Source organism: Nerophis ophidion, linkage group LG03 (genome assembly GCF_033978795.1).
Source record: "Nerophis ophidion isolate RoL-2023_Sa linkage group LG03, RoL_Noph_v1.0, whole genome shotgun sequence".
In the NCBI taxonomy this organism is placed as follows: Eukaryota; Metazoa; Chordata; class Actinopteri; order Syngnathiformes; family Syngnathidae; genus Nerophis; species Nerophis ophidion.
In genome coordinates, this window is record NC_084613.1 from 13205097 (window position 1) to 13231542 (window position 26446).

At 43.6% G+C, this 26446-nt stretch overlaps 34 non-coding genes across 34 annotated transcripts; all 34 read left to right on the forward strand.

Annotated features, from left to right (window-relative positions):
- Positions 1–1266: 1266 nt before the first annotated feature.
- Positions 1267–1354, forward strand: trnay-gua (transfer RNA tyrosine (anticodon GUA)). The gene is given in 2 exon segments: positions 1267–1303; positions 1319–1354. It is a non-coding gene; the product is annotated as a tRNA-Tyr (tRNA).
- Positions 1355–1973: 619 nt separating this feature from the next.
- trnay-gua (transfer RNA tyrosine (anticodon GUA)) lies at positions 1974–2061 on the forward strand. Its single transcript is given in 2 exon segments — positions 1974–2010; positions 2026–2061. It is a non-coding gene; the product is annotated as a tRNA-Tyr (tRNA).
- Positions 2062–2388: 327 nt separating this feature from the next.
- trnay-gua (transfer RNA tyrosine (anticodon GUA)) lies at positions 2389–2476 on the forward strand. Its single transcript is given in 2 exon segments — positions 2389–2425; positions 2441–2476. It is a non-coding gene; the product is annotated as a tRNA-Tyr (tRNA).
- A 1288-nt stretch (positions 2477–3764) lies between these two features.
- trnay-gua (transfer RNA tyrosine (anticodon GUA)) lies at positions 3765–3852 on the forward strand. Its single transcript is given in 2 exon segments — positions 3765–3801; positions 3817–3852. It is a non-coding gene; the product is annotated as a tRNA-Tyr (tRNA).
- Positions 3853–4344: 492 nt separating this feature from the next.
- On the forward strand, positions 4345–4432 carry trnay-gua (transfer RNA tyrosine (anticodon GUA)). The gene is given in 2 exon segments: positions 4345–4381; positions 4397–4432. It is a non-coding gene; the product is annotated as a tRNA-Tyr (tRNA).
- Positions 4433–5828: 1396 nt separating this feature from the next.
- trnay-gua (transfer RNA tyrosine (anticodon GUA)) lies at positions 5829–5916 on the forward strand. The gene is given in 2 exon segments: positions 5829–5865; positions 5881–5916. It is a non-coding gene; the product is annotated as a tRNA-Tyr (tRNA).
- A 1276-nt stretch (positions 5917–7192) lies between these two features.
- On the forward strand, positions 7193–7280 carry trnay-gua (transfer RNA tyrosine (anticodon GUA)). The gene is given in 2 exon segments: positions 7193–7229; positions 7245–7280. It is a non-coding gene; the product is annotated as a tRNA-Tyr (tRNA).
- A 610-nt stretch (positions 7281–7890) lies between these two features.
- On the forward strand, positions 7891–7978 carry trnay-gua (transfer RNA tyrosine (anticodon GUA)). The gene is given in 2 exon segments: positions 7891–7927; positions 7943–7978. It is a non-coding gene; the product is annotated as a tRNA-Tyr (tRNA).
- Positions 7979–8202: 224 nt separating this feature from the next.
- Positions 8203–8290, forward strand: trnay-gua (transfer RNA tyrosine (anticodon GUA)). The gene is given in 2 exon segments: positions 8203–8239; positions 8255–8290. It is a non-coding gene; the product is annotated as a tRNA-Tyr (tRNA).
- Positions 8291–8476: 186 nt separating this feature from the next.
- trnay-gua (transfer RNA tyrosine (anticodon GUA)) lies at positions 8477–8564 on the forward strand. Its single transcript is given in 2 exon segments — positions 8477–8513; positions 8529–8564. It is a non-coding gene; the product is annotated as a tRNA-Tyr (tRNA).
- Positions 8565–9707: 1143 nt separating this feature from the next.
- trnay-gua (transfer RNA tyrosine (anticodon GUA)) lies at positions 9708–9795 on the forward strand. The gene is given in 2 exon segments: positions 9708–9744; positions 9760–9795. It is a non-coding gene; the product is annotated as a tRNA-Tyr (tRNA).
- Positions 9796–10138: 343 nt separating this feature from the next.
- On the forward strand, positions 10139–10226 carry trnay-gua (transfer RNA tyrosine (anticodon GUA)). Its single transcript is given in 2 exon segments — positions 10139–10175; positions 10191–10226. It is a non-coding gene; the product is annotated as a tRNA-Tyr (tRNA).
- Positions 10227–10956: 730 nt separating this feature from the next.
- Positions 10957–11044, forward strand: trnay-gua (transfer RNA tyrosine (anticodon GUA)). The gene is given in 2 exon segments: positions 10957–10993; positions 11009–11044. It is a non-coding gene; the product is annotated as a tRNA-Tyr (tRNA).
- Positions 11045–11443: 399 nt separating this feature from the next.
- Positions 11444–11531, forward strand: trnay-gua (transfer RNA tyrosine (anticodon GUA)). Its single transcript is given in 2 exon segments — positions 11444–11480; positions 11496–11531. It is a non-coding gene; the product is annotated as a tRNA-Tyr (tRNA).
- Positions 11532–12076: 545 nt separating this feature from the next.
- On the forward strand, positions 12077–12164 carry trnay-gua (transfer RNA tyrosine (anticodon GUA)). The gene is given in 2 exon segments: positions 12077–12113; positions 12129–12164. It is a non-coding gene; the product is annotated as a tRNA-Tyr (tRNA).
- Positions 12165–12387: 223 nt separating this feature from the next.
- trnay-gua (transfer RNA tyrosine (anticodon GUA)) lies at positions 12388–12475 on the forward strand. The gene is given in 2 exon segments: positions 12388–12424; positions 12440–12475. It is a non-coding gene; the product is annotated as a tRNA-Tyr (tRNA).
- A 316-nt stretch (positions 12476–12791) lies between these two features.
- On the forward strand, positions 12792–12879 carry trnay-gua (transfer RNA tyrosine (anticodon GUA)). Its single transcript is given in 2 exon segments — positions 12792–12828; positions 12844–12879. It is a non-coding gene; the product is annotated as a tRNA-Tyr (tRNA).
- A 1591-nt stretch (positions 12880–14470) lies between these two features.
- trnay-gua (transfer RNA tyrosine (anticodon GUA)) lies at positions 14471–14558 on the forward strand. Its single transcript is given in 2 exon segments — positions 14471–14507; positions 14523–14558. It is a non-coding gene; the product is annotated as a tRNA-Tyr (tRNA).
- Positions 14559–14787: 229 nt separating this feature from the next.
- Positions 14788–14875, forward strand: trnay-gua (transfer RNA tyrosine (anticodon GUA)). Its single transcript is given in 2 exon segments — positions 14788–14824; positions 14840–14875. It is a non-coding gene; the product is annotated as a tRNA-Tyr (tRNA).
- A 395-nt stretch (positions 14876–15270) lies between these two features.
- trnay-gua (transfer RNA tyrosine (anticodon GUA)) lies at positions 15271–15358 on the forward strand. Its single transcript is given in 2 exon segments — positions 15271–15307; positions 15323–15358. It is a non-coding gene; the product is annotated as a tRNA-Tyr (tRNA).
- Positions 15359–15837: 479 nt separating this feature from the next.
- Positions 15838–15925, forward strand: trnay-gua (transfer RNA tyrosine (anticodon GUA)). The gene is given in 2 exon segments: positions 15838–15874; positions 15890–15925. It is a non-coding gene; the product is annotated as a tRNA-Tyr (tRNA).
- Positions 15926–16024: 99 nt separating this feature from the next.
- trnay-gua (transfer RNA tyrosine (anticodon GUA)) lies at positions 16025–16112 on the forward strand. The gene is given in 2 exon segments: positions 16025–16061; positions 16077–16112. It is a non-coding gene; the product is annotated as a tRNA-Tyr (tRNA).
- Positions 16113–16375: 263 nt separating this feature from the next.
- On the forward strand, positions 16376–16463 carry trnay-gua (transfer RNA tyrosine (anticodon GUA)). Its single transcript is given in 2 exon segments — positions 16376–16412; positions 16428–16463. It is a non-coding gene; the product is annotated as a tRNA-Tyr (tRNA).
- A 785-nt stretch (positions 16464–17248) lies between these two features.
- Positions 17249–17336, forward strand: trnay-gua (transfer RNA tyrosine (anticodon GUA)). The gene is given in 2 exon segments: positions 17249–17285; positions 17301–17336. It is a non-coding gene; the product is annotated as a tRNA-Tyr (tRNA).
- Positions 17337–18259: 923 nt separating this feature from the next.
- trnaq-uug (transfer RNA glutamine (anticodon UUG)) lies at positions 18260–18347 on the forward strand. The gene is given in 2 exon segments: positions 18260–18296; positions 18312–18347. It is a non-coding gene; the product is annotated as a tRNA-Gln (tRNA).
- A 409-nt stretch (positions 18348–18756) lies between these two features.
- trnay-gua (transfer RNA tyrosine (anticodon GUA)) lies at positions 18757–18844 on the forward strand. Its single transcript is given in 2 exon segments — positions 18757–18793; positions 18809–18844. It is a non-coding gene; the product is annotated as a tRNA-Tyr (tRNA).
- Positions 18845–19071: 227 nt separating this feature from the next.
- Positions 19072–19159, forward strand: trnay-gua (transfer RNA tyrosine (anticodon GUA)). The gene is given in 2 exon segments: positions 19072–19108; positions 19124–19159. It is a non-coding gene; the product is annotated as a tRNA-Tyr (tRNA).
- Positions 19160–19946: 787 nt separating this feature from the next.
- Positions 19947–20035, forward strand: trnay-gua (transfer RNA tyrosine (anticodon GUA)). The gene is given in 2 exon segments: positions 19947–19983; positions 20000–20035. It is a non-coding gene; the product is annotated as a tRNA-Tyr (tRNA).
- An 820-nt stretch (positions 20036–20855) lies between these two features.
- Positions 20856–20943, forward strand: trnay-gua (transfer RNA tyrosine (anticodon GUA)). The gene is given in 2 exon segments: positions 20856–20892; positions 20908–20943. It is a non-coding gene; the product is annotated as a tRNA-Tyr (tRNA).
- A 725-nt stretch (positions 20944–21668) lies between these two features.
- On the forward strand, positions 21669–21756 carry trnay-gua (transfer RNA tyrosine (anticodon GUA)). Its single transcript is given in 2 exon segments — positions 21669–21705; positions 21721–21756. It is a non-coding gene; the product is annotated as a tRNA-Tyr (tRNA).
- A 647-nt stretch (positions 21757–22403) lies between these two features.
- On the forward strand, positions 22404–22491 carry trnay-gua (transfer RNA tyrosine (anticodon GUA)). The gene is given in 2 exon segments: positions 22404–22440; positions 22456–22491. It is a non-coding gene; the product is annotated as a tRNA-Tyr (tRNA).
- Positions 22492–23292: 801 nt separating this feature from the next.
- Positions 23293–23380, forward strand: trnay-gua (transfer RNA tyrosine (anticodon GUA)). The gene is given in 2 exon segments: positions 23293–23329; positions 23345–23380. It is a non-coding gene; the product is annotated as a tRNA-Tyr (tRNA).
- A 2378-nt stretch (positions 23381–25758) lies between these two features.
- trnay-gua (transfer RNA tyrosine (anticodon GUA)) lies at positions 25759–25846 on the forward strand. The gene is given in 2 exon segments: positions 25759–25795; positions 25811–25846. It is a non-coding gene; the product is annotated as a tRNA-Tyr (tRNA).
- Positions 25847–26069: 223 nt separating this feature from the next.
- Positions 26070–26157, forward strand: trnay-gua (transfer RNA tyrosine (anticodon GUA)). The gene is given in 2 exon segments: positions 26070–26106; positions 26122–26157. It is a non-coding gene; the product is annotated as a tRNA-Tyr (tRNA).
- The last annotated feature ends 289 nt before the right edge of the window (positions 26158–26446 follow it).

A 26446-nucleotide genomic window follows, 5' to 3' on the forward strand; every position in this document is an offset into this window, starting at 1 on the left:
CGAAGAGCCGAAATCCTTAGGTCTCCGGTTCGAAGGATGACTTTTAGAGAGCTAACATAAAATGTGACCACCCTCACCAAAAGCCAAGCCAGAATGAAGATAAAGTAGTTAAGTTACGGTATGAAATTTGTTTAAAAATGTTTACTTCGCAGAGGGAGACTGTAGAAGTGAAATGCTGAAATTATTAGGTCGCTGGTTCCAAATCCGGCGCGGAGGAAAAAAATATTAATAATGACGAGGCGGTCACGGCAGTCGGCGCGGTTCAATTCGAACCCTGCAATAAGTTCGATAGCTCAGTTGGAGGACTATTGTGACAAAGTACTGAAATCCTTAGATCGCCGTTTCAAACCTGGCTCGAAGGACATTTATGAAATTGATGTAAAATGTTTGCTTCCGAAAGGAAGACTTTAGAGGTTATTTCCGTAAATGTTTAGGTCGGTGGTTCCAAATCCGGCCTACAGGCGAAAACAGCAGTTGGCGTGGTTAAATTCGAACCCTGCAATACGTTCCTGAACTTTCATCCCTTTGATAGCTCAGTTGGTAGAGCCGAGGACTGTAGTGACAAAGTGCTGAAATCCTTAGGTCGCTGGTTCAAATCCTTCTCGAAGGACATTTTTAGAGAGCTAACATGCTCCAGTTTCAGTGTATGACTATTGCAAGGTTGCAACCACATGAGCTCGAGGTCCTCCTGCTTATTTGTCGGGACTGCAGTCTATTGAATACCCTAAGACGACAAAAACCTGGATGAATGACAACCTTCATATACAAAACTAGCAACACCCGCAAAATTTTTGGACATAGGACTGTGAAGGCGAATTGCTGAAATCCTTAGGTCGCTGGTTCCAAATCCGGAATCAGAGAACACATTAATAATGACGAGGGCGGTCACAGCAGTTGGCGTGGTTCAAATTCAACCCTTTAATACGTTCTGTTACTTTCATCCCTTTGAAAGCTCAGTTGGTAGAGCGGAGGACTGTAGAGACTAAGTGCTGAAATCCTTAGGTCGCTGGTTCAAATCTGGCTCGAAGGACATTTTTGGAGATGTGACCGCCCTCACCAAGAGCCAATAGAGAAAACAGATAAAGTAGTTAAGTTACGGTATGAAATTGATGTAAAAATGTTTGCTTCCCAGAGGAAGACTATAGAGGTGATTTCCTGAAATGTTTAGGTCGCTGGTTCCAAATCCGGCTCCGAGGAGAAAACATTAATAATGACGAGGGCGGTCGCGGCAGTTGGAGCGGTTACATTCAAACTCTTTCTTTCATTCCTTCGATAGCTCAGTTGGTAGAGCGGAGGACTGTAGTGATAAAGTGCTGAAATCCTTAGGTCGCTGGTTCAAATCCGGCTCGAAGTACATTTTTAGAGAGCTTACATACATGGAGGACAGTTCAGGGAAAGAGGCTCCAAAAAGTATACACAAGACAAGAAAAACAGAGCAAGCAGGGAGAAGACTGGAGGGGAAAAAATGTGACCGCCCTCACCAAGAGCCAAGCCAGAATGAGGATAAAATAGTTAAGTTACGGTATGAAATGTATGTAAAAATGTTTGCTTCGCGGAGGTGAAGTAATGGTCACTGGTTCCCAATCCGGCCGGCTCTGAGGAGAAAACATTAGGGCAAGGTGTTTCATCTCTTCGATAGCTCAGTTGGTAGAGCGGAGGACTGTAGTCAGAAAGTGCTGAAATCCTTAGGAAGCTGGTTCAAATCCGGCTCGAAGGATGATTTTTAGAGAGCTAACATAAAATGTGACTTCCCTCACCAAGAGCCAAGCCAGAATGAAGATAAAGTAGTTAAGTCACGATATTAAATTTATTTAAAAAGACAGAAGAAAAAACTGTAGAGGTGAATTGCTGACATTTTTAGGTCGCTGGTTCAAAATCCGGCTCAGAGGAGACAACATTAAAAAAGTCGAGGGCGGTCACAGCAGTTGGCGTGGTTACATTGAAACCCTGCAATACGTTCCTGAACTTTCATCCCTTCGATAGCTCAGTTGGTAGAGCGGAGGACTGTAGGGACAAAGTGCTGCAATCCTTAGGTCGCTGGTTCAAATCCGGCTCGGAGGACATATTTAGAGAGCTAACATACATGGAGGACAGTACAGAGAAAGAGGCTCTAAAAAGTAAGCAGGGAGAAGACTGGAGGGGAAAAAATGCGACCGCCCTCACCAAGAGCCAAACCAGAATGAAGATAAAGTAGTTAAGTTATGGTATGAAATTTATGTTAAAATGTTTGCTTCACAGAGGCAGACTGTAGAGGTGGTTTCCTGAAATGTTTAGGTCGCTGGTTCCAAATCCGGCTCCGAGGAGAAAACAATAATGACGAAGGCGGTCACGGCAGTTGCCGCGGTTAAATTGGAACCCTGCAATATAATACGTTCCAGAAATTTCATCCCTTCGATAGCTCAGTTGGTAGAGCGGAGGACTGTAGAGACAAAGTGCTGAAATCCTTAGGTCGCTGGTTCAAATCCGGCTCGAAGGATATTTTTCCGCCAAGAACACAGATAAAGTAGTTAAGTTACGGTATGAAATTTATGTAAAAATGCTCGCTTCACAGAGGTAGACTGTAGAGGAGATTTTCTGAAATGTTTAGGTCGCTGGTTCCAAATCCATCTCAGAGTAGAAAACATTAATAATGACGAGGGCGGTCACGGCAGTTGGCGTGGTTACATTCGAACCCTGCAATACGTTTCTGTATTTTCATCCCTTCGATAGCTCAGTTGGTAGAACGGAAGACTGTAGAGACAAAGTACTGACATCCTTGGGTCCTTGTTTTAAATCTGGCTCGAAGAGCATTTGTGAAATTGATGTAAAACGTTTGCTTCCCAAAGGAAGTGTCGAGATGATTTCCTGAAATTATTGGGTCGCTGGTTCCAAATCCGTCCTAAAGGAGGAAACATTAATAATGAAGAAGGCGGTCGCGGCAGTTGGCGTGGTTAAATTCGAATCCTGCAATACGTTCCAGAGCTTTCATCCCTTCGATAGCTCAGTTGGTAGAGCGGAGGACTGTAGAGACAAAGTGCTGAAATCCTTAGGTCGCTGGTTCAAATCCGGCTCGTAGAACATTTTTCCACAAAGAGCCAAGAATACAGATAAAGTGATTAAGTTACATAATGAAATTTATCTAAAAATGCTTGCTTCGCAGAGGCAGACTGTAGAGGTGATTTTCTGAAATGTTTAGGTCGCTGGTTCCAAAACCGGCTCAGAGGAGAAAATATTAATAATGACGAGGGCGATCGCGGCAGTTGCTGCGGTTAAATTGGAACCCTGAAATATAATACGTTCGTCAACTTTCATCCCTTCGATAGCTCAGTTGGTGTAGCGGAGGACTGTAGAGACAAACTGCGGAAATCTTTAGGTCTCCGGCTCAAAGGACATTTTTAGAGAGCTAACATGCTTCAGTTTCAGTGTATGACTACTGCAAGGTTGCAACCACATGAGCTTGAGGTCCTCCTGCTTATTTGTCTTCATATTTGTTGAAAAGGTTTAGATGAATATACAAGCCAGATATCAACCAGCAGACCGCAACTGGACTGCAGTCTATTGAAGGACCTAAGATGACAAAAACCTGGATGAATGACAACCTTCATATACAAAATTAGCAACACCAGCAAATGTTTTGGACATAGGACTGTGGAGGTGAATTGCTGAAATCCTTAGGTCGCTGGTTCCAAATCCAGAATCAGAGAACACATTAATAATGACGAGGGCGGTCACAGCAGTTGCCACGGTTCACTCCGAGCCCAGCAATACTTTTAAAACAATTCGTCCCTTCGATAGCTCAGTTGGTAGAGCGGAGGACTGTAGAGACAAAGTGCTGAAATCCTTAGGTCGCTAGTTCAAATCCGGCTCGAAGGACAGTTTTTCGCCAAGAATAGCGATAAAGTAGTTAAGTTACGGTATGAAATTTAGGTAAAAATGCTTGCTTCGCAGAGGCTGACTCTAGAAGTGATTTGCTGAAATGTTTAGGTCGCTGGTTCCAAATCCAACTCAGAGTAGAAAACAATAATGACGAGGGCGGTCACAGCAGTTGGCGCGGTTAAATTCGAACCCTGCAATATGTCCACAAGCTTTCATCCCTTCAATAGCTCAGTTGGTAGATCGGAGGACTATCGTAACAAAGTACTGAAATCCTTAGGTCGTCGATTCAATTCTGGCTCGAAAGACATTTATGAAATTGATGTAAAATTTTTGCTTCTGAAAGGAAGACTGTAGAGGTTTATTCCGAAAATTTTTAGGTCGCTGGTTCCAAATCCGGCTCCGAGGAGAAAACAATAATGACGAGGGCGGTCACAGCAGTTGACGCGGGTAAATTACAACCCTGCAATAATACGTTCCACAACATTCATCCCTTCGATAGCTCAATTGGTAGAGCGGAGGACTGTAGAAACAAAGTGCTGAAATCCTTAGGTCGCTGGTTCAAATCCGGCTCGAAGGACATTTTTTCACGTAGAATACAAATCATGTAGTTTAGATACGTTATGAAATTTATGTAAAAAATGTTTGCTTCGCAAAGGTGAATGCCTGAAATTTTCAGGTCGCTGGTTCCAAAACCGGCTCAGAGGGGAAAACATTAATAATGACGAGGGCGGTCACAGCAGTTGGCGTGGTTAAATTCGAACCCTGCAATATGTTCCTAAACTTTCATCCCGTCGATAGCTCATTTGGTAGAGCGGAGGACCGTAGGGACAATGTGCTGAAACCCTTAGGTCGTTGGTTCAAATCCGGCTCGGAGGGCATTTTTAGAGAGCTTACAAACATGGAGGACAGCACAGAGAAAGAGGCTCCAAAAAGTATAGACAAGACAAGATAAAGAACAAGCAGGTTGAAGACTGGAGGGGAAAAAATGTGACCGCCCTCACCAAGAGCCAATACAGATAAAGTAGTTAAGTTACGGTATGCAATCGATGTAAAAATGTTTGCTTCCCAGAGGAAGACTATAGAGGTGATTTCCGGAAATTTTTAGGTCGCTGGTTCCAAATCCAACTCAGAGTAAAAAACCTTAATAATGACGTGGGCGGTCACAGCAGTTGGCGCGGTTAAATTCGAACCCTGGAATACGTTCGTTACTTTTTATCCCTTCGATAGCTCAGTTGGTAGAGTGGAGGACTGTAGAGGCAAAGTGCTGAAATCCTCAGGTCGCTGGTTCAAATCCGACTTGAAGGACATTTTTAGAGAGCTTACATACATGGAGGACAGCACAGAGAAAGAGGCTCCAAAAAGTATAGACAAGACAAGACAAAGAACAAGCAGGGAGAAGACTGGAGGGGAAAAAATGTGACCGCCCTCACCAAGAGCCAAGCCAGAATGAAGATAAAGTAGTTAAGTTACGGTTTGAAATTGATGTAAAAATGTTTGCTTCCCAGAGGAATACTATAGAGGTGATTTCCGGAAATTTTTAGGTCGCTGGTTCCAAATCCGGCTCCGAGGAGAAAACAATAATGACGAAGGCGGTCGCGGCAGTTGGCGCGGTTAAATTGAAACCCTGCAATACAATACGTTCCAGAACTTTCATCCCTTCGATAGCTCAGTTGGTAGAGCGGAGGACTGTAGAGACAAAGTGCTGAAATCCTTAGGTCGCTGGTTCAAATGCGTCTCGAAGGACATTTTTCCACCAAGAGCCAAGAACACAGATAAAGTAATTAAGATACGGTATGAAATTTATGTAAAAATGCTTGCTTCACAGATTGAGACTGTAGAGGAGATTTGCTGAAATGTTTAGGTCGCTGGTTCCAAATCCATCTCAGAGGAGAAAACATTAATAATGACGAGGGCGGTCACGGCAGTTGGCGCGGTTACATTCGAACCCTGCAATACGTTTCTGAATTTTCATCCCTTCGATAGCTCAGTTGGTAGAGCGGAGGACTGTAGTGACAAAGTGCTGAAATCCTTAAGTCGCTGGTTCAAATCCGGCTCGAAGGACATTTTTAGAGAGCTAACATGCTCCAGTTTCAGTGTATGACTACTGCAAGGTTGCAACCACATGAGCTCGAGGTCCTCCTGCTTATTTGTCTTCATATTTGTTGAAAAGGTTTAGATGAATATACAAGCCAGATATCAACCAGCAGACCGCAACTGGACTGCAGTCTATTGAATGCCCTAAGATGACAAAGACCTGGATGAATGACAACCTTCATATACAAAACTGGCAACACCCGCAAAATTTTTGGACATAGGACTGTGGAGGTGAATTGCTGAAATCCTTAGGTCGCTGGTTCCAAATCCGGAATCAGAGAACACATTAATAATGACGAGGGCGGTCACAGCAGTTGCCACGGTTCACTCCGAGCCCAGCAGTACTTTTTAAACAATTCGTCCCTCCGATAGCTCAGTTGGTAGAGCGGAGGACTGTAGAGACAAAGTGTTGAAAACCTGAGGTCGCTGGTTCAAATCCGGCTCAAATGACAGTTTTCCGCCAAGAATACAGATAAAGTAGTTAAATTACGGTATGAAATTTATGTTAAAATGTTTGCTTCGCAGAGGCTGACTGTAGAAGTGATTTGCTGAAATTTTTAGGTCGCTGGTTCCAAATCCAACTCAGAGGAGAAAACATTAATAACGAAGAGGGCGGTCACGCCAGTTGGCGTGGTTAAATTCGAACCCTGCAATACGTCCACAAGCTTCTATTGTTTCAATACCTCAGTGTGTACAGCGGAGGACTATCGTAACAAAGTACTGAAATCCTTAAGTCGTCGGTTCAAATCTGGCATTTATGAAATTGATGTAAAATGTTTGCTTCCGAAAGGAAGACTGTAGAGGTTTATTCCGAAAATTTTTAGGTCGCTGGTTCCAAACCCGGCCTACAGGCGAAAACATTAATAATGACACGGCAGTTGGCGTGGTTAAATTCGAACCCTGCAATACGTTCCTGCCCTTTCATCCCTTCGATAGCTCAGTTGGTAGAGAGGAGGACTGTAGTGACAAAGTGTGGAAATTCTTATGTCGCTAGTTCAAATCCGGCTTGAAGGAATTTTTTCACCAAGAGCCAAGAATACAGATAAAGTAGTTAAGTTACGGTATGGAATTTATGTAAAAATGTTTGCTTCGCAGAGGGAGACTGTAGAGGTGATTTTCTGAAATGTTTAGGTCGCTGGTTCCAAATCCAACTCAGGGGAGAAAACATTAATAATGAAGATGGCGGTCGCGGCAGGTGGCGCAGTTACATTCAAACCCTGCAATACGTTCGATATTACTTGTCCCTTTGATAGCTCAGTTGGTAGAGCGGTGGACTGTAGTGACGAAGAGTTGAAATCCTTAGGTCACTGGTTCAAATCCAGTTCGAAGGATGATTTTTAGAGAGCTGAGATAAAATGTGACCGCCCTCACCAAGAACCAGCCCAGAATGAAGATAAAGTAGTTAAGTTACGGTATGAAATTTGTTTAAAAATGTTTACTTCGCAGAGGGAGACTGTAGAAGCTAAATGCTGAAATTATTAGGTCGCTGGTTCAAACCCGGCTCGAAGGACATTTTTTCACCAAGAACACAGATAAAGTAGGTAAGTAGTGGTATGAAATTTATTTAAAAATGTTTGCTTCGCAGAGGGAGACTGTAGAGGTGGGTTCCTGAAATGTTTAGGTTGCTGGTTCAAAGAGGCTCCTTAAAAGTATAGACAAGACAAGACAAAGAACAAGCAGGTAGAAGACTGGAGGGGAACAAAATGTGACCGCCCTCACCAAGAGCCAAGCCAGAATGAAGATAAAGTAATTAAGTTACGGTTTGAAATTGACGTAAACATGTTTGCTTCACAGAGGCAGATTGTAGAGGTTATTTCCTGAAATTTTTAGGATGCTGGTTCACATCCGGCTTTGAAGAGAAAACATTAATAATGACGAGGGCGGTCCCAGTAGTTGCCGCGGTTCAATTCGTACCCTGCAATACATTCGTTACCTTTCATCCCTTCGATATCTCAGTTGGTAGAGCGGAGGACTGTAGAGACAAAGTGCTGAAATCCTTAGGTCGCTGGTTCAAATCCGGCTCGAAGGAAATTTTTTCGCCAAGAGCCAAGAATACAGATAAAGTAGTTAAGTTACGGTATGGAATTTATGTAAAAATGTTTGCTTAGCGCAGAGAGACTGTAGAGGTGAACTGCTGAAATTTTCAGGTCGCTGGTTCCAAATCCAGCTCCGAGGAGAAAACAATGACGAGGGCGGTCACGGCAGTTGCCGCGGTTAAATTCCAACCCTGCAATACGTTCAGCAACTTTCATCCCTTCGATAGCTCAGTTGGTAGAGCGGAGGACTGTAGTGACAAAGTGCTGAAATCCTTAGGTCGCTGGTTCAAATCCGGCTCGAAGGACATTTTTTCACCAAGAATACAGATCAAGTAGTTTAGTTACGTTATGGAATTTATGTAAAAATGCTTGCTTCACAGATGGAGACTAGAGGAGATTTGCAGTGGTGAAAACATCAATAATGACGAGGGCGGTCACGGCAGTTGGCGTGGTTAAATTCGAACCCTGCAATATGTTCCTGAACTTTCATCACTTCGATAGCTCAGTTGGTAGAGCGGAGGACTGTAGAGACAAAGTGCTGAAATCCTTAGGTCGCTGGTTCAAATCCGGCTCGAAGGATGTTTTTAGAGAGCTAACATGCTCCAGTTTCAGTGTATGACTATTGCAAGGTTGCAACCACATGAGCTCGAGGTCCTCCTTCTTATTTGTCTTCATATTTCTTGAAAAGGTTTAGATGAATATACAAGCCAGATATCAACCAGCAGACCGCAACTGGACTGCAGTCTATTGAATGCTCTAAGATGACAAAAACCTGGATGAATGACAACCTTCATATACAAAACTAGCAACACCAGCAAATGTTTTGGACGTAGGACTGTGGAGGTGAATTGCTGAAATCCTTAGGTCGCTGGTTCCAAATCCGGAATCAGAGAACACATTAATAATGACGAGGGCGGTCACAGCAGTTGCCACGGTTCACTCCGAGCCCAGCAATACATTTGAAATAATTCATCCCTTTGATAGCTCAGTTGGTAGAGTGGAGGACTGTAGAGACAAAGTGCTGAAATCCTTAGGTCGCTGGTTCAAATCCGGCTCGACGGACAGTTTTAGAGAGCTAACATGCTCCAGTTTCAGTGTATGACTATTGCAAGGTTGCAACCACATGAGCTCGAGGTCCTCCTGCTTATTTGTCTGGACTGCAGTCTATTTATTGAATGCCCTAAGATGACAATGACCTGGATGAATGACAACCTTCATATACAAAACTAGCAACACCCGCAAAATTTTGGGACATAGGACTGTGAAGGCGAATTGCTGAAATCCTTAGGTCGCTGGTTCCAAATCAGGAATCAGAGAACACATTAATAATGACAAGGGCGGTCACAGCAGTTGGCGTGGTTCAAATTCAACCCTTTAATACGTTCTGTTACTTTCACCCCTTTGAAAGCTCAGTTAGTAGAGCGGAGGACTGTAGAGACTAAGTGCTGAAATCCTTAGGTCGCTGGTTCAAATCTGGCTCGAAGGACATTTTTGGAGATGTGACCGCCCTCACCAAGAGCCAATAGAGAAAACAGATAAAGTAGTTAAGTTACGGTATGAAATTGATGTAAAAATGTTTGCTTCCCAGAGGAAGACTATAGAGGTGATTTCCTGAAATGTTTAGGTTGCTGGTTCCAAATCCGGCTCCGAGGAGAAAACATTAATAATGACGAGGGCGGTCGCGGCACTTGGAGCGGTTACATTCAAACTCTTTCTTTCATTCCTTCGATAGCTCAGTTGGTTGAGCGGAGGACTGTAGTGATAAAGTGCTGAAATCCTTAGGTCGCTGGTTCAAATCCGGCTCGAAGTACATTTTTAGAGAGCTTACATACATGGAGGACAGTTCAGGGAAAGAGGCTCCAAAAAGTATAGACAAGACAAGACAAACAGAGCAAGCAGGGGGAAGACTGGAGGGGAAAAAATGTGACCGCCCTCACCAAGAGCCAAGCCAGAATGAAGATAAAGTAGTTAAGTCACGATATTAAATTTATTTAAAAAGACAGAAGCAAAAACTGTAGAGGTGAATTGCTGACATTTTTAGGTCGCTGGTTCAAAATCCGGCTCAGAGGAGACAACATTAAAAAAGTCGAGGGCGGTCACAGCAGTTGGCGTGGTTACATTGAAACCCTGCAATACGTTCCTGAACTTTCATCCCTTCGATAGCTCAGTTGGTAGAGCGGAGGACTGTAGAGACAAAGTGCCGAAATCCTTAGGTCGCTGGTTCAAATCTAGCTCGAAGGATATTTATGAATATGATGTAAAATGTTTTCTTCCCAAAGGAAGACTGTAGAGATGATTTCCTGAAATTTTTAGGTCGCTCGTTCCAAATCCGTCCTGCAGGAGGAAACATTAATAATGACAAGGGCGGTCATGGCAATACATTCAGAAAGCCCATCCCTTCGATAGCTCAGTTGGTCGAGCGGAGGACTGTAGCAACAAAGTACTGAAATCTTTAGGTCGCTGGTTCAAATCCGGCTCGAAGGACATTTTTTCACCAAGAATACAGATCAAGTAGTTTAGTTACGGTATGAAATTTATGTAAAAAATGTTTGCTTCCCAAAGGGAGACTGTAGAGGAGATTTGCTGAAATTTTTAGGTCGCTGGTTCCAAAACCGGCTCAGAGAAAACATTAATAAAGTCAAGTGCGGTCCCGGCACTTGACTAAATTCGAACCCTGCAATACGTTCACCATGCTCATCCCTTTGATAGCTCAGTTGGTAGAACAGAAGACTGTAGAGACAAAGTACTGACATCCTTGGGTCCTTGTTTTAAATCTGGCTCGAAGAGCATTTGTGAAATTGATGTAAAATGTTTGCTTCCCAAAGGAAGACTGTCGAGATGATTTCCTGTAATTTTTAGGTCGCTGGTTCCAAATCCGTCCTAAAGGAGGAAACATTAATAATGACAAGGGCGGTCGCGGCAGTTGGCGTGGTTACATTAGATCCCTGCAATACGTTCCAGACCTTTCATCCCTTCGATAGCTCAGTTGGTAGAGCGGAGGACTGTAGAGACAAAGAGCTGAAATCCTTAGGTCGCTGGTTCAAATCCGGCTCGAAGGACATTTTTCCACAAAGAACACGGATAAAGTAGTTAAGTAACGGTATGAATACGGATACAGTTACGTTATGACATTTATGTAAAAAATGTTTGCTTCGCAAAGGGAGACTGTAGAGGAGATTTGCTGAAATCCTTAGGTCGCTGGTTCAAATCTGGCTCGAAGGACATTTTTGGAGATGTGACCGCCCTCACCAAGAGCCAATAGAGAAAACAGATAAAGTAGTTAAGTTACGGTATGAAATTGATGTAAAAATGTTTGCTTCCCAGAGGAAGACTATAGAGGTGATTTCCTGAAATGTTCAGGTCGCTGGTTCCAAATCCGGCTCCGAGGAGAAAACATTAATAATGACGAGGGCGGTCGCGGCAGTTGGAGCGGTTACATTCAAGCTCTTTCTTTCATTCCTTCGATAGCTCAGTTGGTTGAGCGGAGGACTGTAGTGATAAAGTGCTGAAATCCTTAGGTCGCTGGTTCAAATCCGGCTCGAAGTACATTTTTAGAGAGCTTACATACATGGAGGACAGTGCAGGGAAAGAGGCTCCAAAAAGTATAGACAAGACAAGACAAACAGAGCAAGCAGGGAGAAGACTGGAGGGGAAAAAATGTGACCGCCCTCACCAGGAGCCAAGCCAGAATGAAGATAAAGTAGTTAAGTTATGGTATGAAATTTATGTTAAAATGTTTGCTTCACAGAGGCAGACTGTAGAGGTGGTTTCCTGAAATGTTTAGGTCGCTGGTTCCAAAAGTGCTCAGAGGGGAAAACATTAATAATGACGAGGGCGGTCACAGCAGTTGGCGTGGTTAAATTCGAACCCTGCAATATGTTCCTAAACTTTCATCCCTTCGATAGCTCATTTGGTAGAGCGGAGGACCGTAGGGACAAAGTGCTGAAATCCTTAGGTCGCTGGTTCAAATCCGGCTCGGAGGACATTTTTAGAGAGCTTACAAGGAGAAAACAATAATGACGAAGGCGGTCACGGCAGTTTCCGCGGTTAAATTGGAACCCTGCAATATAATACGTTCCAGGACTTTCATCCCTTCGATAGCTCAGTTGGTAGAGTGGAGGACTGTAGAGACAAAGAGCTGAAATCCTTAGGTCGCTGGTTCAAATCCGGCTCGAAGGATATTTTTCCGCCAAGAACACAGATAAAGTAGTTAAGTTACGGTATGAAATTTATGTAAAAATGCTCGCTTCACAGAGGTAGACAGTAGAGGAGATTTGCTGAAATGTTTAGGTCGCTGCTTCCAAATCCATCGCAGAGGAGAAAACATTAATAATGACGAGGGCGGTCACGGCAGTTGGCGTGGTTACATTCAAACCCTGCAATATGTTCCTGAACTTTCATCCCTTCGTTAGCTCAGTTGGTAGAGCGGAGGACTGTAGGGACAAAGTGCTGAAATCCTTAGGTCGCTGGTTCAAATCCGGCTCGGAGGACATTTTTAGAGAGCTAACATACATGGAGGACAGCGCAGAGAAAGAGGCTCCAAAAAGTATAGACAAGACAAGACAAAGAACAAGCAGGGAGAAGACTGGAGGGGAAAAAATGCGACCGCCCTCACCAAGAGCCAATAGAGAAAACAGATAAGGTAGTTAAGTTACGGTTTGAAATTGATGTAAAAATGTTTGCTTCCCAGAGGAAGACTGTAGAGGTGAGTTGCTGAAATTTTTAGGTCGCTGGTTCCAAAACATTAATAATGACTAGGGCGGTCGCGGCAGTTGGCGCGGTTACATTCAAACCCTGATTATCATCCCTTCGATAGCTCAGTTGGTAGAGCGGAGGACTGTAGAGACAAAGAGCTGAAATCCTTAGGTCGCTGGTTCAAATCCGGCTCGAAGGACATTTTTGGAGATGCGACCGCCCTCACCAAGAGCCAACAGAGAAAACAGATAAAGTAGTTAAGTTACGGTATGAAATTGATGTAAAAATGTTTGCTTCCCAGAGGAAGACTATAGAGGTGATTTGCTGAAATTATTAGGTCGCTGGTTTCCAAATCCAACTCAGAGTAGAAAACATTAATAATGACGAGGGCGGTCGTGGCAGTTGGTGCGGTTAAATTCGAACCCTGCAATATGTCCACAAGCTTTCATCCCTTCGATAGCTCAGTGTGTTCAGCGGAGGACTATCGTAACAAAGTACTGAAATCCTTAGGTCGTCGATTCAATTCTGGCTCGAAAGACATTTATGAAATTGATGTAAAATGTTTGCTTCTGAAAGGAAGACTGTAGAGGTTTATTCCAAAAATTTTTAGGTCGCTGGTTCCAAATCCGGCCAGCAGGCGAAAACATTAATAATGACAAGGGCGGTCGTGGCAGTTGCCGCGGTTAAATTCGAACACTGCAATACGTTCCTGAACTTTCATTCCTTCGATAGCTCAGTTGGTAGAGCGGAGGACTGTAGAGACAAAGTGCGGAAATCCTTAGGTCGCTGGTTCGAATCCGCCTCGATGTACATTTTTTCACCAAGAGCCAAGAATACAGATAAAGTAGTTAAGTTACGGTATGGAATTTATGTAAAAGTGTTTGCTTAGCGGAGGGAGACTACAGAGGTGAACTGCTGAAATTTTCAAGTCGCTGGTTCCAAATCCGGCTCCGAGGAGAAAACAATAATGACGAGGGCGGTCACAGCAGTTGACGCGGGTAAATTACAAACCTGCAATAATACGTTCCACAACATTAATCCCTTCGATAGCTCAGTTGGTAGAGCGGAGGACTGTAGAATTAAAGTGCTGAAATCCTTAGGTCGCTGGTTCAAATCTGACTCGAAGGACATTTTTTCACGTAGAATACAAATCATGTAGTTTAGATACGTTATGAAATTTATGTAAAAAATGTTTGCTTCGCAAAGGGAGACTGTACAGGTGAATTGCTGAAATTTTCAGGTCGCTGGTTCCAAAACCGGCTCAGAGGGGAAAACATTAATAATGACGAGGGCGGTCACAGCAGTTGGCGTGGTTAAATTCGAACCCTGCAATATGTTCCTAAACTTTCATCCCTTCGATAGCTCAGTTGGTAGAGCGGAGGACCGTAGGGACAAAGTGCTGAAACCCTTAGGTCGCTGGTTCAAATCCGGCTCAGAGGGCATTTTTAGAGAGCTTACATACATAGAGGACAGCACAGAGAAAGAGGCTTCAAAAAGTATAGACAAGACAAGACAAAGAACAAGCAGGGAGAAGACTGGAGGGGAACAAATGTGACCGCCCTCACCAAGAGCCAATACAGAATACAGATGAAGTAGTTAAGTTACGGTTTGAAATTGATGTAAAAATGTTTGCTTCCCAGAGGAATACTGTAGAGGTGATTTCCGGAAATTTCTAGGTCGCCGGTTCCAAATCCGGCTCCGAGGAGAAAACAATAATGACGAAGGCGGTCGCGGCAGTTGGCGCGGTTAAATTGAAACCCTGCAATACAATACGTTCCAGAACTTTCATCCCTTCGATAGCTCAGTTGGTAGAGCGGAGGACTGTAGAGACAAAGTGCTGAAATCCTTAGGTCGCTGGTTCAAATGCGGCTCGAAGGACATTTTTCCAACAAGAGCCAAGAACACAGATAAAGTAATTAAGATACGGTATGAAATTTATGTAAAAATGCTTGCTTCACAGATTGAGACTGTAGAGGAGATTTGCTGAAATGTTTAGGTCGCTGGTTCCAAATCCATCTCAGAGGAGAAAACATTAATAATGACGAGGGCGGTCACGGCAGTTGCGTGGTTACATTCGAACCCTGCAATACGTTTCTGAATTTTCATCCCTTCGATAGCTCAGTTGGTAGAGCGGAGGACTGTAGTGACAAAGTGCTGAAATCCTTAAGTCGCTGGTTCGAATCCGGCTCGAAGGACATTTTTAGAGAGCTAACATGCTCCAGTTTCAGTGTATGACTATTGCAAGGTTGCAACCACATGAGCTCGAGGTCCTCCTGCTTATTTGTCTTCATATTTGTTGAAAAGGTTTAGATGAATATACAAGCCAGATATCAACCAGCAGACCGCAACTGGACTGCAGTCTATTGAATGCCCTAAGATGACAAAAACCTGGATGAATGACAACCTTCATATACAAAACTAGCAACACCAGCAAATGTTTTGGACGTAGGACTGTGGAGGTGAATTGCTGAAATCCTTAGGTCGCTGGTTCCAAATCCGGAATCAGAGAACACATTAATAATGACGAGGGCGGTCAAAGCAGTTTCCACGGTTCACTCCGAGCCCAGCAATACGTTCGAAACAGCTCGCCCCTCCGATAGCTCAGTTGGTAGAGTGGAGGACTGTAGACACAAAGTGCTGAAATCCTTAGGTCGCTGGTTCAAATCCGGCTCGAAGGACAGTTTTCCACCAAGAATACAGATAAAGTAGTTAAGTTACGGTATGAAATTTAGCTTAAAATGCTTGCTTCGCAGAGGCTGACTGTAGAGGTGATTTGCTGAAATTTTTAGGTCGCTGGTTCCAAATCCAACTCAGAGTAGAAAACATTAATAATGACGGTCACAGCAGTTGGCGTGGTTAAATTCGAACCCTGCAATACGTCCACAAGCTTTCATCCCTTCAATATCTCAGTTGGTAGATCGGATGACTATCGTAACAAAGTACTGAAATCCTTAGGTCGTCGATTCAAACCTGGCTCGAAAGACATTTATGAAATTGATGTAAAATATTTGCTTCCGAAAGGAAGACTGTAGAGGTTTATTCCGAAAATTTTTAGGTCGCTGGTTCCAAATCCGGCCTACAGGCGAAAACATAAATAATGACACGGCAGTTGGCGTGGTTAAATTCGAACACTGCAATACGTTCCTGATCTTTCATCCCTTCGATAGCTCAGTTGGTAGAGCGGAGGACTGTAGAGACAAAGTGCTGAAATCCTTAGGTCGCTGGTTCAAATCCGGCTCGAAGGACATTTTTTCGTCAAGACAGAATACAGATAAAGTAGTTAAGTTACTGTATGGAATTTATGAAAAAATGTTTCCTTAGCGGAGGGAGACACTACGCTTATCCCTTCGATAGCTGAGTTGGTAGAGCGGAGGACTGTAGAGGCAAAGAGCTGAAATCCTTAGGTCGCTGGTTCAAATCCGGCTCGAAGGATTTTTGTTAGAGAGCTTACATAAAATGTGACTGCTCTCACCAAGAGCCAAGCCAGAATGAAGATAAGTTAGTTAAGTAACGGTATGAAATGTGCTTAAAAATGTTTGCTTCACAGAGGCAGACTGTAGAGGTGATATCCTGAAATTTTTAGGTCGCTGGTTCCAAATTCAGCTCTGAGGAGAAAACATTAATAATGATGAGGGCGGTCACAGCAGTTGCCGCGTTTAAAGTCGTACCCTGCAATGCATTCATTACTTCTCGTCCGTTCGATAGCTCAGTTGGTAGAGCGGAGGACTGTAGAGACAAAGTGTTGAAATCCTTAGGTCGCTGGTTCAAATCCGGCTCGAAGGACATTTTTTCGTCAAGACAGAATACAGATAAAGTAGTTAAGTTACGGTATGGAATTTATGAAAAAATGTTTGCTTAGCGGAGGGAGACTGTAGAGGTGAATTGCTGAAATGTTTAGGTCGCTGGTTCCAAAACCGGCTCAGAGGAGAAAACATTAATAATTTCAAGTGCAGTCACGGCAGTTGGCGCGGTTAAATTTGAAACGTGCGATATGTTCACTACGCTTATCCCTTCGATAGCTGAGTTGGTAGAGCGGAGGACTGTAGAGACAAAGTGCTGAAATCCTTAGGTTGCTAGTTCAAGTCCGGCTCGAAGGACATTTTTCCACCAACAGCCAAGAATACAGATGAAGTGATTAAGTTACATTAGTGAATTATATTTATATAGCACTTTTCTCTAGTGACTCAAAGCGCTTTTACATAGTGAAACCCAATATCTAAGTTACATTTAAACCAGTGTGGGTGGCACTGGGAGCGGGTGGGTAAAGTGTCTTGCCCAAGGACACAACGGCAGTGACTAGGATGGCGGAAGCGGGAATCGAACCTGCAACCCTCAAGTTGCCGGCACGGCTGTTCTACCAACCGAGCTATACCGCCCCAAACTATGAAATTTATGTAAAAATGCTTGCTTCGCAGAGGCAGACTATAGAGGTGATTTGCTGAAATTTTTAGGTCGCTGGTTCCAAAACCGGCTCAGAGGAGAAAATATTAATAATGACGAGGGCGGTCGCGGCAGTTGGTGCGGTTAAATTGGAACCCTGCAGTACAATACGTACCAGAACTTTCATCCCTTCGATAGCTCAGTTGGTAGAGCGGAGGACTGTAGAGACAAGGTGCTGAAATCCTTAGGTCGCTGGTTCAAATCCGGCTCGAAGGACATTTTTTCACCAAGAATACAAATCAAGTAGTTTAGTTACGGTATGGAATTTATGTAAAAATGTTTGCTTCCCAGAGGAAGACTGTAGAGGTGATTTGCTGAAATGTTTAGGTCGCTGGTTCCAAATCCAACTCAGAGTAGAAAACATTAATAATGACGAGGGCGGTCACAGCAGTTGGCGTGGTTAAATTCGAACCCAGCAATATGTTCATTACTTTTTATCCCTTCGATAGCTCAGTAGGTAAAGCGGAGGACTGTAGAGACAAAGTGCTGAAATCTTTAGGTCGCTGGTTCAAATCCGACTCGAAGGACATTTTTGGAGAGCTTACAAACATGGAAGACAGCACAGAGAAAGAGGCTCCAAAAAGTATAGACAAGACAAGACAAAGAACAAGCAGGTAGAAGACTGGAGGGGAACAAGAGCCAATACAGAATGATAATAAAGTAGTTAAGTTACGGTTTGAAATTGACGTAAACATGTTTGCTTCACAGAGGCAGATTGTAGAGGTGAAATTTTTAGGACGCTGGTTCACATCCGGCTTTGAAGAGAAAACATTGATAATGACGAGGGCGGTCCCAGCAGTTGCCGCGGTTCAATTCCAACCCTGCAATACGTTCATTCCCTTCGATAGCTCAGTTGGTAGAGCGGAGGACTGTAGAGACAAAGTGTTGAAATCCTTAGGTCGCTGTTTCGAAGGACATTTTTTCACCAAGACAGAATAGAGATAAAGTAGTTAAGTTACTGTATTGAATTTATGTAAAAATGTATGCTTAGCGGAGGGAGACTGTAGAGGTGAACTGCTGAAATTTTCAGGTCGCTGGTTCCAAATCCGGCTCCGAGGAGAAAACAATAATGACGAGGGCGGTCACGGCAGTTGGCGTGGTTAAATTCCAACCCTGCAATACGTTCAGCAACTTTCATCCCTTCGATAGCTCAGTTGGTTGAGCAGAGGACTTTGGCGACAAAGTGCTAAAATCCTTAGGTCGTTGGTTCAAACGCGGCTCGAAGGACATTTGTTCACCAAGAATACAGATAAAGTAGGTAAGTAATGGTATGTAATTTATTTGAAAATGTATACTTCGCAGAGGGAGACTGTAGAGGTGGGTTCCTGAAATGTTTAGGTTGCTGGTTCAAAGAGGCTCCTTAAAAGTATAGACAAGACAAGACAAAGAGCAAGCAGGGAGAAGACTGGAGGGGAACAAATGTGACCGCCCTCACCAAGAGCCAATACAGAATGAAGATAAAGTAGTTAAGTTACGGTTTGAAATTGACGTAAACATGTTTGCTTCACAGAGGCAGATTGTAGAGGTGAGTTGCTGAAATTGTTAGGATGCTGGTTCACATCCGGCTCGAAGGACATTTTTCCAGCAGTTGCCGCGGTTCAATTCGTACCCTGCAATACGTTCATTACCTTCCATCCCTTCGATAGCTCAGTTGGTAGAGCGGAGGACTGTAGAGACAAAGTGCTGAAATCCTTAGGTCGCTGGTTCAAATCCGGCTCGAAGGACATTTTTTCGCCAAGACAGAATAAAGATAAAGTAGTTAAGTTACGGTATGGAATTTATGTAAAAAAGTTTGCTTAGCGGAGGGAGACTGTAGAGGTGAACTGCTGAAATTTTCAGGTTGCTGGTTCCAAATCCGGCTCCGAGGAGAAAACAATAATGACGAGGGCGGTCACAGCAGTTGCCGCGGTTAAATTCCAACCCTGCAATAATACGTACCACAACATTCATCCCTTCGATAGCTCAGTTGGTAGAGCGGAGGACTGTAGGGACAAAGTGCTGAAATCCTTAGGTCGCTGGTTCAACTCCGGCTCGAAGGAAATTTTTTCACGTAGAATACAAATCATGTTGTATAGTTACGTTATGAAATGTATGTAAAAAATGTTTGCTTCGCAGAGGGAGACTGTAGGGGAGATTTGCTGAAATCCTTAGGTCGCTGTTTCAAATCCGGCTTGAAGGACATATTTTCACCAAGAACACAGATAAAGTAGTTAAGTTACGGTTTGAAATTTTTGTAAAAATGTTTGCTTCACAGAGGAAGACTGAAGAGGTGATTTCCTGAAATTTTTAAGTCGCTGGTTCCAAATCAGGCTCCGAGGAGAAAACATTAATAATGACGAGTGCAGTCGCTGCAGTTAGCGTGGTTAAATCCAAATTCTAACATTCATCCCTTTCGATAGCTCAGTTGGTAGAGCGGAGGACTGTAGAGACAAAGTACTGAAATCCTTAGGTCGCTGGTTCAAATCCGACTCGAAGTATGTTTTTAGAGAGCTTACATACATGGAGGACAGTGCAGGGAAAGAGGCTCCAAAAAGTATAGACAAGACAAGACAAACAGAGCAAGCAGGGGGAAGACTGGAGGGGAAAAACTGTGACCGCCCTCACCAAGAGCCAAGCCAGAATGAAGATAAAGTAGTTAAGTTACGGTTTGAAATTGACGTAAACATGTTTGCTTCACAGAGGCAGATTGTAGAGGTGATTTCCTGAAATTTTTAGGACGCTGGTTCACATCCGGCCTTGAAGAGAAAACATTAATAATGACGAGGGCGGTCCCAGCAGTTGCCGCGGTTCAATTCGTACCCTGCAATACATTCATTAGCTTCCATCCCTTCGATAGCTCAGTTGGTAAAGCGGAGGACTGTAGAGACATAAGTGCTGAAATCCTTAGGTCGCTGGTTCAAATCTGGCTCGAAGGACATTTTTCCATCAAGAGCCAAGAATACAGATAAAGTGATTAAGTTACATTATGAAATTTATGTAAAAATGCTTGTTTCGCAAAGGCTGACTATAGAGGTGAATTGCTGAAATGTTTAGGTCGCTGGTTCCAAATCCAACTCAGAGTAGAAAACATTAATAATGACGTGGGCGGTCACAGCAGTTGGTGTGGTTAAATTCCAACCCTGCAATACGTCCACAAGCTTTCATCCCTTCAATAGCTCAGTTGGTAGAGCGGAGGACTATAGTGACAAAGTACTGAAATCCTTAGGTCGTTGATTCAAATCTGGCTCGAAAGACTTTTATGAAATGTATGTAAAATGTTTGCTTCCGAAAGGGAGACTGTAGAGGTTTATTCCGAAAATTTTTAGGTCGCTGGTTCCAAATCCGGCCAGCAGGCGAAAACATTAATAATGACGAGGGCGGTCATGGCAGTTTCCGCGTTTAAATTCGAACACTGCAATACGTTCCAGAACTTTCATCCCTTCGATAGCTCAGTTGGTGGAGCGGAGGACTCTAGTGACGAAGTGCGGAAATCCTTAGGTCGCTGGTTCAAAACCGGCTCAAAGGACATTTTTTCACCAAGAGCCAAGAATACAGATAAAGTAGTTAAGTTACGGTATGGAATTTATTTTAAAATGTTTGCTTCGCAAAGGGAGACTGTAGAGGAGATTTGCTGAAATGTTTAGGTCGCTGGTTCCAAATCCATCTCAGAGGAGAAAACATTAATAATGACGAGGGCGATCACGGCAGTTGGCGTGGTTACATACGAACCCTGCAATACGTTTCTAAACTTTCATCCCTTCGGTAGCTCAGTTGGTAGAGCGGAGGGCTGTAGTGACAAAGCGCTGAAATCCTTAGGTCGCTGGTTCAAATCCGGCTCGAAGGACATTTTTAGAGAGCTATCATTCTTCAGTTTCAGTGTATTTCTATTGCAAGGTTGCAACCACATGAGCTCGAGGTCTTCCTGCTTATTTGTCTTCATATTTGTTGAAAAGGTTTAGATGAATATACAAGCCAGATATCAACCAGCAGACCGCAACTGGACTGCAGTCTATTGAATGCCCTAAGATGACAAAAACCCGGATGAATGACAACCTTCATATACAAAACTAGCAACACCAGCAAATGTTTTGGACATAGGACTGTGGAGGTGAATTGCTGAAATCCTTAGGTCGCTGGTTCCAAATCCGGAATCAGAGAACACATTGATAATGACGAGGGCGGTCACAGCAGTTGTTGTGGTTCAAATCGAACCCTTTAATACGTTCTGTTACTTGCATCCCTTTGTTAGCTCAGTTAGTAGAGTGGAGGACTGTAGAGACTAAGTGCTGAAATCCTTAGGTTGCTGTTTCAAATCTGGCTTGAAGGGCATTTTTGGAGATGCCACTGCCCTCACCAAGAGCCAATAGAGAAAACAGATAAAGTAGTTAAGTTACGGTATGAAATTGATGTAAAAATGTTTGCTTCACAGAGGCAGATTGAAGAGCTGAAATATTTAGGTCGCTGGTTCCAAATCTGGCTCCGAGGAGAAAACATTAATAATGACGAGGGCGGTCGTGGCAATTGCCGCGGTCAAATTCAAACCCTGCAATAGGTTACAAAAATCGCCTCCCTTCGATAGCTCAGTTGGTAGAGCGGAGGACTGTAGTGACAAAGAGCTGAAATCGTTAGGTCGCTGGATCAAATCCGGCTCGAAGGACATTTTTGGAGATGCGACCGCCCTCACCAAGAGCCAATAGAGAAAACAGATAAAGTAGTTAAGTTACGGTATGAAATTGATGTAAAAATGTTTGCTTGCCAGAGGAAGACTATAGAGGTGATTTCCTGAAATTTTCAGGTCGCTGGTTCCAAATCAGGCTCCGAGGAGAAAACATTAATAATGACGAGTGCAGTCGCTGCAGTTAGCGTGGTTAAATCCAAATTCTAACATTCATCCCTTTCGATAGCTCAGTTGGTAGAGCGGAGGACTGTAGAGACAAAGTACTGAAATCCTTAGGTCGCTGGTTCAAATCCGACTCGAAGTATGTTTTTAGAGAGCTTACATACATGGAGGACAGTGCAGGGAAAGAGGCTTCAAACATTAAGCAGAGAGAAGACTGGAGGGGAAAAACTGTGACCGTCCTCACCAAGAGACAAGCCAGAATGAAGATAAAGTAGTTAAGTTACGGTTTGAAATTGACGTAAACATGTTTGCTTCGCAGAGGGAGACTGTAGAGGTGAACTGCTGAAATGTTCAGGTCGCTGGTTCCAAATCCAGGTCCGAAGAGAAGACAATAATGACGAGGGCGGTCACGGCAGTTGCCGCGGTTAAATTCCAGCCCTGCAATACGTTCAACAACTTTCATCCCTTCGATAGCTCAGTTGGTAGAGCAGAGGACTGTAGAGACAAAGTACTGAAATCCTTAGGTCGCTGGTTCAAATCCGGCTCGAAGGATATTTTTCCGCCAAGACAGAATACAGATAAAGTAGTTAAGTTACAGTATGGAATTTATGTAAAAATGTTTGCTTAGCGCAGGGAGACTGTAGAGGTAAACTCCTGAAATTTTCAGCTCGCTGGTTCCAAATCCGGCTCGGAGGAGAAAACAATAATGACGAGGGCGGTCACGGCAGTTGCCGCGGTTACATTCCAACCCTGCAATACGTTCAACAACTTTCGTCCCTTCGATAGCTCATTTGGTAGATCGGAGGACTGTAGAGACATAGTGCTAAAATCCTTAGGTCGCTGGTTCAAATCCGGCTCGAAGGACATTTTTTCACCAAGAATACAGATCAAGTAGTTTAGTTACGGTATGTAATTTATGTAAAAAATGTTTGCTTCGCAAAGGGAGACTGTAGAGGAGATTTGCTGAAATTTTTAGGTCGCCGGTTCCAAAACCAACTCAGAGGAGAAAACATTAATAAAGTCAAGTGCGGTCGCGGCAGTTGACTAAATTCAAACCCTGCAATACGTTTATCATGCTCATCCCTTCGATAGCTCAGTTGGTAGAACGGAAGACTGTAGAGACAAAGTACTGACATCCTTGGGTCCTTGTTTTAAATCTGGCTCGAAGAGCATTTGTGAAATTGATGTAAAACGTTTGCTACCCAAAGGAGGACTGTCGAGATGATTTCCTGTAATTTTAGGTCACTGGTTCCAAATCCGTCCTAAAGGAGGAAACATTAATAATGACGAGGGCGGTCGCGGCAGTTGGCGTGGTTGAATTCCAACCCTGCAATACGTTCGCAACTTTTCATCCCTTCAATAGCTCAGTTGGTAGAGCGGAGGACTGTAGAGACAAAGTGCTGAAATCCTTAGGTCGCTGGTTCAAATCCGGCTCGAAGGACCTTTTTAGAGAGCTAACATTCTCCAGTTTCAGTGTATGGCTATTGCAAGGTTGCAACCACATGAGCTCGAGGTCCTCCTGCTTATTTGTCTTCATATTTGTTGAAAAGGTTTAGATGAATATACAAGCCAGATATCAACCAGCAGACCGCAACTGGACTGCAGTCTATTGAATGCCCTAAGACGACAAAAACCTGGATGAATGACAACCTTCATATACAAAACTAGCAACACCAGCAAGTGTTTTGGATATAGGACTGTGGAGGTGAATTGCTGAAATCCTTAGGTCGCTGGTTCCAAATCCGGAATCAGAGATAACGTTAACAATGACGAAGGCGGTCGCAGGATTTGGCTTTGTTCAAATCGAACCATCCAAAACGTTCTGTGACTTTCATCCCTTTGATAGCTCTGTTAGTAGAGCGGAAGACTCTAGTGACAAAGTGCTGAAATCCTTAGGTCGCCGTTTCAAATCCCGCTCGAAGGACATTTTTGGAGATGCGACCGCCCTCACCAAGAGCCAATCGAGAAAACAGATAAAGTAGTTAAGTTACGGTATGAAATTCATGTAAAAATGTTTGCTTCACAGAGGCAGACTGTAGAGGTGATTTCCTGAAATGTTTAGGTCGCTGGTTCCGAATCCTGCTCAGAAGAGAAAACATTAATAATGACGTGGGCGGTCGCGGCAGTGGGCACGGTTACATCCAAAACCTAACTTGCATCCCTTCGATAGCTCAGTTGGTAGATCGGAGGACTGTAGAGACAAAGTGCTGAGATCCTTAGGTCGCTGGTTCAAATCCGTCTCGAAGGACTTTTTTTCACGTAGAATACAGATCATGTAGTTTAGTTACGTTATGAAATTTATGTAAAAAATGTTTGCTTCGCAAAGGGAGACTATAGAGGAGATTTGCTGAAATGTTTAGGTTGCTGGTTCCAAATCCATCTCAGAGGAGAAAACATTAATAATGACGAGGGCGGTCACGGCAGTTGGCGTGGTTAAATTCGAACCCTGCAATATGTTCCTGAACTTTAATCCCTTCGATATCTCAGTTGGTAGAGCTCGAGGTCCTCCTGCTTATTTGTCTTCATATTTGTTGAAAAGGTTTAGATGAATATACAAGCCAGATATCAACCAGCAGACCGCAACTGGACTGCAGTCTATTGAAGGACCTAAGACGACAAAAACCTGGATGAATGACAACCTTTATATACAAAACTAGCAACACCAGCAAATGTTTTGGACATAGGACTGTGGAGGTGAATTGTTGAAATCCTTAGGTCGCTGGTTCCAAATCCAGAATCAGAGAACACATTAATAATGACGAGGGCGGTCACAGCAGTTGCCACGGTTCACTCCGAGCCCAGCAATACTTTTAAAACAATTCGTCCCTCCGATAGCTCAGTTGGTAGAGCGGAGGACTGTAGAGACAAAGTGCTGAAATCCTTAGGTCGCTGGTTCAAATCCGGCTCGACGGACAGTTTTCCGCCAAGGATACCGATAAAGTAGTTAAGTTACGGTATGAAATTTAGGTAAAAATGCTTGCTTTTACAGAGGCAGACTGTAGAGGTGATTTGCTGAAATGTTTAGGTCGCTGGTTCCAAATCCAACTCAGAGGAGAAAACATTAATAATGACAAGGGCGGTCACAGCAGTTGGCGTGGTTAAATTCGAACCCTGCAATACGTCCACAAGCTTTCATCCCTTCAATAGCTCAGTTGGTAGAGCGGAGGACTATCGTAACAAAGTACTGAAATCCTTAGGTCGTCGGTTCAAATCTGGCTCGAAAGACGTTTATGAAATTGATGTAAAATGTTTGCTTCCGAAAGGGAGACTGTAGAGGTTTATTCCGAAAATTTTTAGGTCGCTGGTTCCAAATCCGGCCAGCAGGCGGAAAAATTAATAATGACACGGCAGTTGGCGTGGTTAAATTCGAACACTGCAATACGTTCCTGAACTTTCATCTCTTTGGTAGCTCAGTTGGTAGAGCGGAGGACTGTAGACACAAAGTGCGGAAATCCTTAGGTCGCTGGTTCAAATCTGGCTTGAAGGACTTTTTTAGAGAGCTAACATGCTCTAGTTTTAGTGTATGACTATTGCAAGGTTGCAACCACATGAGCTTGAGGTCCTCCTGCTTATGTGTCTGGACTGCAGTCTATTGAATGCCCTAAGATGACAAAGACCTGGATGAATGACAACCTTCATACACGAAACTGGCAACACCAGCACATTTTTTGGACATATGACTGTGGAGGTGAATTGCTGAAATCCTTAGGTCGCTGGTTCCAAATCAGGAATCGGAGAACACATTAATAATGACGAGGGCGGTTGCAGCAGTTAGCGTGGTTCACATCGAAACATCAAATACGTTCCGTGACTTTCATCCCTTCGATAGCTCAGTTGGTAGAGCGGAGGACTGTAGAGACCAAGTGCTGAAATCCTTAAGTCGCTGGTTCAAATCCAGCCCGAAGGATATTATTTCACCAAGAATACAGATAAAGTAGTTAAGTTACGGTATGAAATTTATGTAAAAATGTTTTCTTCACAGAAGCAGACTGAAGAGCTGAATTGCTGAAATATTTAGGTCGCTGGTTCCAAATCTGGCTCCGAGGAGAAAACATTAATAATGACGAGGGCGGTCGTGGCAGTTGGCGTGGTTAAATTCGAACACTGCAATACGTTCATTACTTTTTATCCCTTCGATAGCTCAGTTGGTAGAGCGGAGGACTGTAGAGGCTAAACGCTGAAATCCTTAGGTCGCTGGTTCAAATCCGGCTCGAAGGACATTTTTGGAGATGCGATCGCCCTCACCAAGAGCCAATAGAGAAAACAGATAAAGTAGTTAAGTTACGGTATGAAATTGATGTAAAAATGTTTGCTTCCCAGAGGAAGACTGAAGAGGTGATTTCCTGAAATTTTCAGGTCACTGGTTCCAAATCAGGCTCCGAGGAGAAAACATTAATAATGACCAGTGCAGTCGCTGCAGTTAGCGTGGTTATATCCAAATTCTAATATTCATCCCTTTGAAAGCTCAGTTGGTAGAGCGGAGGACTGTAGAGACAAAGTGCTGAAA